Raw genomic sequence first — 11,546 nt, 5'->3', positions numbered from 1 at the left:
TCAGGCTCCCTGCTCGGCGGGAGGCCTGCTTCTCCCTCTCCCACTCCCCCTGCTTGTGTTCCCTCTTTCACTGTGTCTCTCTCTGTCAAATAAATAAATAAATCTTAAAAACAAAAACAAAAACAACATTTGCACACCTAAGGGAATCGATTTCATTCTTCAGGGGTCTCTGACCACTACCAACATCCGGCCCTGTGGATGGGGTTGGAGCAGAATGGGAAGTGAATTTTCAGCTTCTGGGCCCTTACTCCCAGCAGGGCCATGAGTAGGCACTTACCATGCCAAAAACAGTAGAAAGTATCAAAACTGATGTTTGTCACTATCGACAAGTAGCTTGGTGTTTAGTTGGTGGAGGAAAATGATTGTCCATGAGTCTGTTCAATAGGAACCCAGGAAGCCTGCTGTTCAGAGCACAGTGCCCTCTGTGTGCCCAAGCTGACAGACAGATTAGTTAGGCTTTGGGAGAAATAAATATGCAAAAAGAAAATGGGCTTGGGGCACCTGGGTGGCTCAGTTGGTTAAGCATCTTGTCCAAACTCTTGATTTCGGCTCAGGTCATGATCTCAGGGCCCTGGGATTGAGCCCTGTGTCAGTCTCTTGTGCTCAGTGTGGAGTCTGCTTGTCCCTCTCCCTCTGCCCCTCCCCTGGCTCGTGTTCTCTCTCTCTCTCAAATAAATAAATTAATTAAATTTAATTTAATTTAATTTAAAAAAGGGAAATGGGCTTGCCCTGCTAGGGTTCAGGTCTCCCTTGGGTGCCATGAGCAATGTGGAAGGGAGTGGAGAAAGAGGAAGAAATGTCACCCTCCATAACTAGGACAGGATTTTAGAAGTCTCATGGCCAGTTCTTTCATTCCATCTTGCCACAGAGTTCAGTGCCTATGGAGGCTTTCTTGTGGCCGCCAGGGAACCACGAATCGTGTTCTTCACTTGGGGTCTGTGAACATTCTAGGAGTAGTATACCCCCTGAGCAGAGTGGATTAGTATACATATGTGCACATGCATGAATACATGGATCCATTCATGTGTGTATTCAGCTTTCTTCAAATGCCCCTAATGTGTTTATGCTAGTTATCAATTTATTACTTTTCAGCTCCAAATTCACCCACAAAGAGCTGCTGTGTGCTAATGGGCAGAATCCCCATAAGCATCTTGCCTTTACAGTGAGCATACTGGTAAGCCTTCTCAGCAGAGTGTGCTGGGAGAACTCCACAGGAGGAAGGGGCTTCTGCTGCTGGTTTTCGCAGGTGTCGGACATCCTGTGGTGCTCTGCCCCAGCTATGTGTCCAAGAGGTCCCCCAGATACCTTAGAGTCCTGTCCAGCCTGGTGATCACCTTCCGTCGACCCTCCCAACACAGACACTGTGTGCTCCTTGCCGCCCACCTACACTGCTGTCTGACTCCCTCTACCTGCCCACAGATCCCACCACCAGGTTGTGACACACCTGTGCTCGGGCAGATTGCTTCACACTTGTCTAGCAACTGAAGACCAGCTCTGGCCAAGGCACCTGCAAATGTCTCCACCATCCAAGGGGCTGCCATGATACCTTCTCCAACAAGGTCTGACCCACAGCCTTGAGAGGTGGCCGCCTTCTGAGGTTGTATTCCCTTCCTTGGGTTCCCTTTCTCAGCTGTAGGGAGAGTTGCCCTAGAGGGTTCTCTTTACATCCTATAATTATGCTTTTATTATAGCATAATATTATTTATAGCAAACTCCCATTGCTTAAACCCCAATGTGGTTTCTGTCTCCTGATTGGACCTATACTGAGAAAGTACCTGTGCCTCCCCAAAGATCCACCATACCTAGTCTCGGGTCAAACAAAAATAGAAAACTCTCAGCTCATTGCTTAGCACACAGAAAACAAGAAATCTAAGTGGCTATGTTACTACTCTATGTCAGAGGTGGAGATCAGTTCCCCTGCTACCAAAGGGTTGGCAGCTCTGGAGAATCTCTCTTAGGCACTTCCTCCTGCCTGTTTAGCTTGAGCTGTATTCTCCCCTGGGGTGGCAGTAAAATAACAGGAAAGTAGAGCTATCATTTATGGAACACGCTCTTCATAGGAAGTGGTGTGTCAAGAGTTTCATGTGTATTATTAGTCCCATTTGCAGATGAAAAAAACTAAGGACTAAAGAAGTTGGAAAGTTGCCCAACATTTCACAGCTGGCCCAGGAAGAGTTGGAATTTGAACACTCGTATATCCTATCCCAAAGCCCAAACTCTTAACCACCATGATGAATCTCTTCATAGCAAACATCTATTGCTGCGTCAAGCTCTGTGCTAGATGATTCACAGTAGTTATATAATGTGTTGTCATAACAACTGTGTTTGGCAAGCAGTGTTTTGGTTCCTGTCATACAGATCACGAGACTACATTTCTTACCCAAGGCCACTCAGCTAGTGAGCATGGGGGAAGGATTTGAAATTGGCCCTCTGACTCCAGAGCTACACTTTTAATATCTAGAGTATACTGTTTCCCTGGCTCCCATAACGGAAGTGAATGTTGGGGGCAGAAAGTACGTAGATCTGGAGACCGGGATGGGTGCAGCATTGGGAAACACATGGCGCTTGACTTCATATATGGTGCCCATTCATTTCCAACCATGCCATGTGTGATAAAAGACAGAAAGCTAGTGAGGGAGGACAGAAGACTCGATAGGCCTCTCTCCCGTGTCATCACCCTACTATACCTGTCCTAACCCCAACTCTGTGTGAGAGGGATAATCTGCAGGCACTTCTATAAGACTGGTTTGGAGAAACGTATGTTGGTCTCCAAACTTCCTCTAGGGAGGGGATTCCCTGACACTCAAGATGGTAGGCACAGCCTCTAGAGCACTTGCCAACACCCCATGCTCTGATTCCATTTCACCAACGGTGCCAACCTGATTAGTCCCCTTTGTACAGTCTCATGGTTCTTTATCAGCTTAGCTCTAAGACCCTAGCAGCAGATAGGGAGAGGGAAATAGGACCTATTATAAGATCCAGAGTATTTGCAGGTTGCTTTAAAAAAAAAAAAAAAAAAGGCAACTATTCCAGATAGTGAGACCAAATAACACATTCGTTTCTACAAGTTGTCCTCTTGGAGTGGTCGCTATGGACATAACAAGCATCACGCTCAATGACATCCCTGCAACAGACAAGGGGTCAATGTTCAAAGCCATATTTTGCATAATGTCCCTCAGTATAGATTGAGGGCCACCAACCAAAACATAATCCACTAAAAGTACATCTTTAAGAAGCCATGGGAGGCACTCAAGCACACAACTGTGCTGCTCCAGCTGAATTGGTAATATATATACATTTAAGAATATGTGTCTAGAGATTGAATAAGATACATACTTCATAGGTACTTGTCCAAAACAGCATTTCTTTTGGCCAAACTTTTAAAAAGTACACTGTGGCTCTAGGGCTGAAATTCGACTTGGAATGTTGGTACTTTCCATTGCCATTTAAGAAATGAGCCACATGCCTTAATAATAAACTCAACCGGGACTTCAATTCAATCCTCTGAGGAAAACTCAGGGGCCAGCAAGCACATGTTCCTAAAGCAAAGGCCAACACACATCCCCTCCAAAGTGCGTCAAGGGAGTCCCTGCTGGTAGAGCCAAGAATTGCTTTAGGAGAAACCTGGAGAGTTCTCTAAGAATGCCACAGGCAGGTAACTGAAGCCCCACAGTTCCACCTCATACTGTGCAATGGCGATAAAAATCAGCCTGGAGAAACAGGAAAGCAGGTGTGTAACCACAGAGCCTATTTGGCCACACAGGCAAATACCTGCAGCACATCTCATTTTGAACAGCAGGCCCTGCTAGTTAAACGTTGTGGAATGCACTCCCAAAGTAACCGAACAAGGTAGCTCTCTGTTCATAACTATTTTCTATAAATCCCCTAAGGTTGGAGGATATCTCTTAAAATGATTGCTTCAGATCCAGAATTGGTAGTCCTTGTTTCTGGAGGTAATAAGATAGTAGTATCAATTGTCTATTAAGACCATTCTGAGGGGCGCCTGGGTGGTGCAGTCAGTTAAGCATCCGACTCTTGGTTTCGGCTCAGGTCCTGATCTCCGTGTCATGGGATTGAGCCCCATGTCAGGCTCCGCTGCACTAAACACGGAGTCTGCTTGAGATTCTCTCTCTGCCCCTCCCACTCGTGCTCTCTCTCTCTAAAATAAATAAATAAATCTTAAAAAAAAAAAAAAGACTATTCTGAGTCCATGATATCAAAATCAGGTAATTTGCATCCTGGAGAATGCTTAGCTTTCTGTTCTCCGGTAAAGGGCAGGGATGGCATGGTGATACCACATTTCATGACTTGCCTGGCACAGACACTGACCCTCCAGAACGAGCATTAGCTGGGGAACTGCACTGAGTTCAGCAGGAAAACATATATGTAGCCCATCCAAATGTGGTCTCAAGTGATTAAAGATAAAACTAAAAATTAGAGGAGCTATCTTTGACACCTAGCGTAGTCCATATCCTTCCCTACGTATCATGTCAAAGGCTGGAAAAGGATCTGCAAAAGTCACAAACCATTTAATACAATTTTTGGCAGATTTTACCACAAGACCCTATAAATTATAGCAGATGACTATGCTCACATCTTGTGAGCTGGGCAAGTAGGTCAGGTTTGCAAACTATTAAGCAAAAGCCAAGCTATGGATCTTGCTTACACATGCTGGAGTAGGGTGACCAATTCATCCTGGTCGGCCAGAGACTCTCCAGTTTCAGTAACGAATGTCCTGTGTTCTGAAAAACGCCCTTGCCCCTGGCAAACCAGGCTGGTTGGTCACTCTCTCTGGAGGTCTTCCTTTCAGGCTGGTGATCCTAAGTTGGATATTCACAGTTAGGGATGAGGCACAAAACAATGACTGGAATCTCTGCGGGGCAGTGGGGCTTGTTGACTGATGGTGTTCACTGCAGGGTGTTCAAGCCATCAGTCAGCTTTGCATTGAGAGAACCAGTAACTCTCAGTCATTGGAGGACATTTGTCTGGGCTGCTCATTTTCTATAAATCCCCTAAGGTTGGAGGATATCTCTTAAAAGGATTGTTTTATCACTGGAGGTCAAACCTCCAGTTCCCTGCTTATGAATTTGAATCAGGTTTATCACCTCCTGGGGACTAGGGTCCCATCATTCAATATGCAGATTTTTGCTTAATCTTTGTGTAGACCCATACCCTACCTCCTCCTCCCAAATTCATTGTGCTTCACATATCCTATTCTGCAGTCTCCATAGTTCAACTTATATGACAAGTCTTCTTTCTCCACAGGTAGAGGGAACTTCTGCTGAAGGGGCTAGGGAAAGTGACTAGGGTTTCTACCCATATCCCTGTTCCCATTTGCACCCTCATACTCTACCTTCCATCTGTAAGGCTAAGCCTTGCTGACTCTGGGGGTGGGTGGGGAGAATCAGCTGCTTCTCCTTGATTTCTCCCTCTGGGGCACCCAAGGTAAAGCGTCCGCTTTTCTACCAGGTCAATTACCACTCCACCATATGTTTTCGGTCTTCAAAACATTGTTGGGGGTGCCTGGTGCCTGGGTGGCTCAGTTGGTTGGGCGTCTGACTCTTGATACCCAGCTCAGGTTTTGATCTCAGGGTCGTGTGTTTGGGATCCGCATTGGGCTCCATGCTGGTTGTGGAACCTACTTAAATAATTAAAAAAAAAAAAAAAGTGTTGAAATTTTGCGCACCATTTTCTTCTCTCTTGTTCCTTCTGCCTTTGCAGGTTTTCACCTATGCTATTCCTTTATTGCCATGGTATTAGGATTTGGGGAGGGTGAGAAAAGAGATTGTTGACAATCAACCACGTTTCACTGGACACATCCATTGTTCTAGTCTCTTTCTGTAACACCTGATGGATGGATGGTGGCTCTTCTGGAACTCTCTTCCATGTCTATTATCTTTTCTTTTCTGGTTTATATTTATTTATCCCTTTCTGTTTTCAGGGAAAATTGCTTGGTCCAATCTGTTAGGTCACTAGCTCTTCAGCTACATACATTCTACCCCTTAGCTCATATACTTGGGGTGGTTTTCTTTCTTTAATTATAATTATATTTTTTCATTTCTAACATCTCTAATTGGTTCTTTTTCATTTCCTCTTGTTTGAGAATATTAGTTATACTTACTTCAAAGCTCAGTACTGGTTGCCTTATTTGCTTTGTTGAATCTTGGAATCTGGAGGCAGACAGCTTGGGTTGGCAGAATTGTGGCTCTGTGCACTAAGCTGTATAGCTTTGCAGCAAGTTACTTAATCACTTACACCTTAGCTTCCTCCTTTGTAAAAGGGGATAAACATAGTCCTACCCGAAAAGATTTCTGGTCAGGTTCAAGTTTCTTAACATATGCAATGTGTTTAGAATAGTGCCTGGCACATAAATGCTCAGTAAATATTAGCAATGATTACTATGTTTCTTTAGTTATAAATCTTTCTTTCATGGATTGGTGCTTCTCAAATGGTATTTAATTTTTTGGCAGTGAACTCATGTCCACCCATGCAATTTCCTGCAGAACATCTGTTTGCATAACTCCCTCTGATGGAGGGATGAAAACCACTTTGCATATGTGTGTTCCACACACTCAGAATGGGCAGGATGGGCAAGATGGGCAGGGTGGACCCTTGGGTGGATGCTCTTGTATTTGGTCTTTGGGGCTTAGCGGCTACCCTTTTCTCCTTGGCTTTGCCATCCATCTGGGCCTTGCCCTGTCTTTCACTCCCTCATATGTGGAGACAAACACTCCCGCCTTGGCCATCTTGTCTTCAAGGGTGGGGATTAAGGAAATGTTCAGGAGTCTACTCATCTAGCTGCTCCCACGGTGAGTGTGGCTCACCTTCCCATCAGTAACCTGTTAGCTGCCTTTTGTCCCAGGCCTCCTCTACCTCAGGCATGGGGTTGTCCTTGTTGCTGGCCCTGCTTTTGTAGTAGATAGTATAGTACACACATGCAAGGATATATGTACTAGGTGCTCATGTGCTAGGCTGAAGTGTTATATCTCACTCTGTCTGCTTTCAAGTTCTCAGAAATTCTTCAGTGCTTCTAATTCTCTGAGCCTTATTTGTCATCTTCTTTAAAAATACCAGTTCTTTCTTTCCTGAAATTTCTGGAGCTTGGGGCTGAGGAGATAGACTACAGCACGTGCTCAGTCCCCTATCTTGAAGGAGGAAGTCCGAGAACTTCCGGAAAAGAGGAAAATTAAGCAGAGTCTTGGAGGATGAGTAGGAGCAACCAAGGTGAAAAGTGAAGAGAAGGATATTGCAGGCTGAGGGGACTAGATGAACAAAGGTATGGGGACATGACATGGTATGGAGGGGAGGATGGATTACAAGCAAGCTGACATTTTGAGAGAGGCAAGAGTTGCATGTACTGCAAAAGGAGAGGCAGGGTATGGTCTTATGTGTCAGCCTAAGAGCTTAACCTTATCCTGGGGAGCATGATGGTCCTAAAGGAGTGACACAGTCGGATGTGAGGGGCAGATCTGAGGGGCATGAGACTGGGGGCCAGTAAGACCAGTTAGAAAGCTCCTGCAGGGGCGCCTGGGTGGCTCAGTGGTTAGATGCCTGCCTTCGGCTCAGGTCATGATCCCAGAGTCCTGGGATCGAGGCCCGCATCGGGGTCCCTGCTCGGCGGGAAGCCTGCTTCTCCCTCTCTCACTACCCCTACTTGTGTTCCCTCTCTCACTATGTCTCTCTCTGTCAAATAAATAAATAAAATCTTAAAAAAAAAAAAAATAGAAAGCTCCTGTGGAGTCCAGGCTAGAAATCATAAGGGCCTGAAAACTAGAACAGTGGTACTTAACCAATGGAAAGTAGGGGTCAGATGCAAGAAATATTTAGGAAGAAAAATCTATAGATAGGGAGGATTTTCTAATAGTATTGGTTTTCTTTAGTAGAATAGAAAGAGACCTCAGTCTTCTTCTAGTATGGTCATATGGTTTTGTAAAATTTGCAGAAGTAAGCTATTTGAGCTGCGAACAATTAATACTGCTGGTAGTATCATGTCGTAAGGGCCAGGGGCAGGCTGCCCAAAATATACCCAAATGGTGTATTGATTATTTTGAATTGAGGCTATTTGGGAAAAAGCAGGTGCAAGACACTCAGCCCCTGCTCTGTCCTCCCGAAAGCAGGAAACAAATCTCCCATACAAAAGGTACCCTCCCTACACTAAGAAGTAAAAAGACATCCTTATCACCAGATAGGAATTTTAAAGCCAAGAAAGCTGTAGAAACAAACCCTATTATTTTTTTACTAATTTACTATCTCGGCCCAAAATAGGCTTAGAACTTCTTCCTAATCGAAGCTCTCCACTATTTTCTTTATCCTGTCAATTCCTCAGAAATGTATCATCTCTTTGTCTAAAAAGTATAAAAACTGCCTGCCTTGGTCATTTCTTCAGGGCTCAATTTCAATATTGGGCCTCTGTGCACACATAATAAAACTGTTTTTTTTTTCTCCTATTAACCTGTCTCATGTAAATTTAATTCTTAATCCCAGAGGCACCTGGGTGGCTCAGTCAGTTAAGTGTCTGCCTTTGGCTCAGATCATAATCTCAGGGTCCTGGGATCAAGCCCCGGGTCAGGTTCCCTGCTCAGTGGAGGGCCTGCTTCTTCTTCTCCCTCTGCCTCTCCCCCCACTCGTGCTCTCTTGCTCACTTGCTCTATCGCAAATAAATAAAATCTTAAAAAAAAGAATACATATTAAAAAAATTCTTAGTCCAACTGGAAGAACTTGAAAGGTAGAAGAGGAATTTTTCCTTCCCTACACTGTATATTTGTATCACTATTGTCAAAGTTGGAAATAATTCTAGCAAGTTTCGTGTATGGGTAATGAGATTTCTGGGCATTTAAGTTTTCTTGTCTAAACTTAAACATTTCTTTAATTGGTATGGGTATTTGCCAGCTTGTCATGGATGTTCTTATTGTAGTGGTAAGTTGAGTTTTGTGTTATTCTTGCTGATGTAGTTCATAAAAAGTCATAATAAAATTTCATCTTTCTTGGCCTGTGCATCTAGAATTTATAGACTCTATCAGTATAAAACACATGATATAAGTTAAGATGTGATACAGTCAGATACAGAAAGCATTTAATTTCACACACAGGCAGCACTCCTACAGTTGGTGCCATATTACACAGAGTGCTAGTAAAATATATTTCCTGAAATTGTTTTTAAAAAGATCTATTTTATATGTTTGTATGTAATCATTGCATTTGTTGCCTTATCAAGTATATTCCCTATGGGAGGGCTTCCATTTTAAATGGGTGTGGATGAGGGGTGCCTGGGTGGCTCAGTCAGTTAAGCTACGGACTCCTGATTTTGGCTCACATCACGATCTCAGGGTCATGAGATAGAGCCTCATGTTGGGCTCCATGCTCAGCGCAGAATCTGCTTGTCCCTCTGCCTCTGCTCCTCCTCCAGCTCACATGCTCTCTCTCTCAAATAAATAAATAAAATCTTTAAAAAACAAAACAAGGGGTGCCTGGGTGGCTCAGTCGTTAAGCATCTGCCTTCAGCTCAGGTCATGATCCCAGGGTCCTGGGATCGAGCCCCACATCGGGCTCCCTGCTCAGCGGGAAGCCTGCTTCTCCCTCTCCCACTCCCCCTGCTTGTGTTCCCTCTCTCACTGTCTCTCTCTCTCTGTTGAAAAATAAATAAAATCTTAAAAAAAAAAATAAAATAGAAAATAAAAAATAAAAAACAAAACAAAAAATAAATGGGCCTGGATGAGAATAGACTTACATGCTTAAAACTTCATACATACAATCGTTGGAAGAATTTTCCATAGACTGGTTTCTGGTTCCAAACATATCAAATCTTGTTTCTCCTTCATTGCGTACATATTTCTGAAAACAGGTGCTATAGGACATGTTTATTATTGAACATCTCTGGCTCTTCTGGCTGAATCAGAGCCATGTTCCTAGAAACCGTTCCTACATTGAAAGATGAGCAGTAATGTAACCACACACAGAAGTGACTGCAAATGGTATGAACATACCCTACTAAACCCTAACTAAGAGAAACCCCAGCTCCCCTTTTTTTAGCTAAATCCCAAAAATACCTACAGCCCCTCTGCTGTGAGGGGTTTTTAGGGAACTCAGGATAAAAAGAGCCAGATGTCTTAATTGTTTGTATTCAAAATAGCTTACTTTTGCAAACTCTACAAAAACATTGGACCACAGAAAAGTGTGCTAAGCCTCTGCCATGAAGAACCCGTAGAAGTGAGGGGCCCTGCAGTGGTATCTCAGCTGAGATACAGAATCCAAGAGAAAAAGCAGGTTGAGCGGGAAAGATGGTTAGTCCACTTTTTGACATTATAAATTTGGGTTTTATGAGGGATATTCTGGTAAAGGTGTCTAATAAACAGCTATTTATTCATATCTTTTTAATTCTAGTATTACCTCTCTATTAAACAAAGAAAATTCAAACATTCCAAATGGAAGTAGGAAAAGAGAAAAAAGAAACAAAGAGAAAGCGTATTTCACATGATAGTCAAAATATTAATCCACCTGCCTGGCCCCTTTACTAACCAATAAGAGACTTGAAAAAGGTGCTGGAGGGCCCCCTGTGATAAGTATTGCCCCTTTTGTTGCTAGATCAGGGGAAGATCATGGGTGGGGGTACTATGAGGTCTCAAGGCAACCACTATTTACCAAGCAGGATGAAAGAATTTTGATTTTTTACAATTTACAGCATTTTAGCATGTGTTTTAGGTGAACATCAGCCTTGAGTGTATGTGTGTGCATGCACGCCCCCGGGTGTGTATATGTGTGTATCTCCTAAAAAGGGGCAGAGATAAGTCCAAAAATTTCTGTAATCATTATTAAAATAAACTAAACTCAACAATTAAAAGCAGATACTCAGATGAACTTTTTAAAAATTGTTAAAAAATTGTGTCATTTCCAAGAGATGAACCTAAAGAACAGTAAAGCTTGAAAACAAGAGAGGAAAAACATATACCAGACAAATACTATCTTAGATAGCAATACTAAAGAGCAGGCAAGTTTTTAAGGAGAAAAGTGATAAAAGAAGATAAGTCACCAAAAGATAAACCAATTATGAACTTGTGTGAACCTAATAATTTGTCCTCAAAATTATAAGGCAAAATGAGATCAAATTATAGGGGGAAATTGGCAAAGCACAATAAAGGTAGAAAACGTTAAATCAACCCTCTCGGAAATCAACGGCTTGAACAGAAAAAAACCTGGGGTATAAACAAGCTAAATAACTAGGTTAGCAAACTGGATGGAGAAACATATAGAAAGAAGCTTGTGCATTCACAAAAACTGGGACATTAAAAAAAAAAAAAAAAAGTCTATCAGGCCACAAAGAGGTCTCACCAAATTCCAAAAATCTCTAAGCATTAAAATTAGAAATCTATGACAAAATGTTTTTTAAAAAACCATGGAAACATGCTTCTAAATAATCCATGAATTAAGGATAAAATCCTAATGAAAAAAAAAAAACCAAAATATTTATAACTGAGAGATAACAAAAGCATGACATGTTAAAACTTGTGATTTGTAGTTAAAGCAGGATGTAGAGGGAGACTTCTAGTCTT

At 42.8% G+C, this 11,546-nt stretch overlaps 1 long non-coding RNA gene across 1 annotated transcript in view; it reads right to left on the bottom strand.

Annotated features, from left to right (window-relative positions):
* Positions 1-4,510: 4,510 nt before the first annotated feature.
* Positions 4,511-11,546, bottom strand: part of LOC145722190 (uncharacterized) — a 9,957-nt gene continuing 2,921 nt past the window's right edge. The window contains exon 2 of the long non-coding RNA XR_014146283.1: positions 4,511-6,295. This is a non-coding gene — a long non-coding RNA (uncharacterized LOC145722190). The remainder of the gene's footprint in view (positions 6,296-11,546) is intronic.

The sequence above is a fragment of the Leptonychotes weddellii genome, chromosome 6, assembly GCF_054177405.1.
Source record: "Leptonychotes weddellii isolate Sample4059 chromosome 6, ASM5417740v2, whole genome shotgun sequence".
In the NCBI taxonomy this organism is placed as follows: domain Eukaryota; kingdom Metazoa; phylum Chordata; class Mammalia; order Carnivora; family Phocidae; genus Leptonychotes; species Leptonychotes weddellii.
This window is presented reverse-complemented; position numbering and strand designations above follow the sequence as displayed.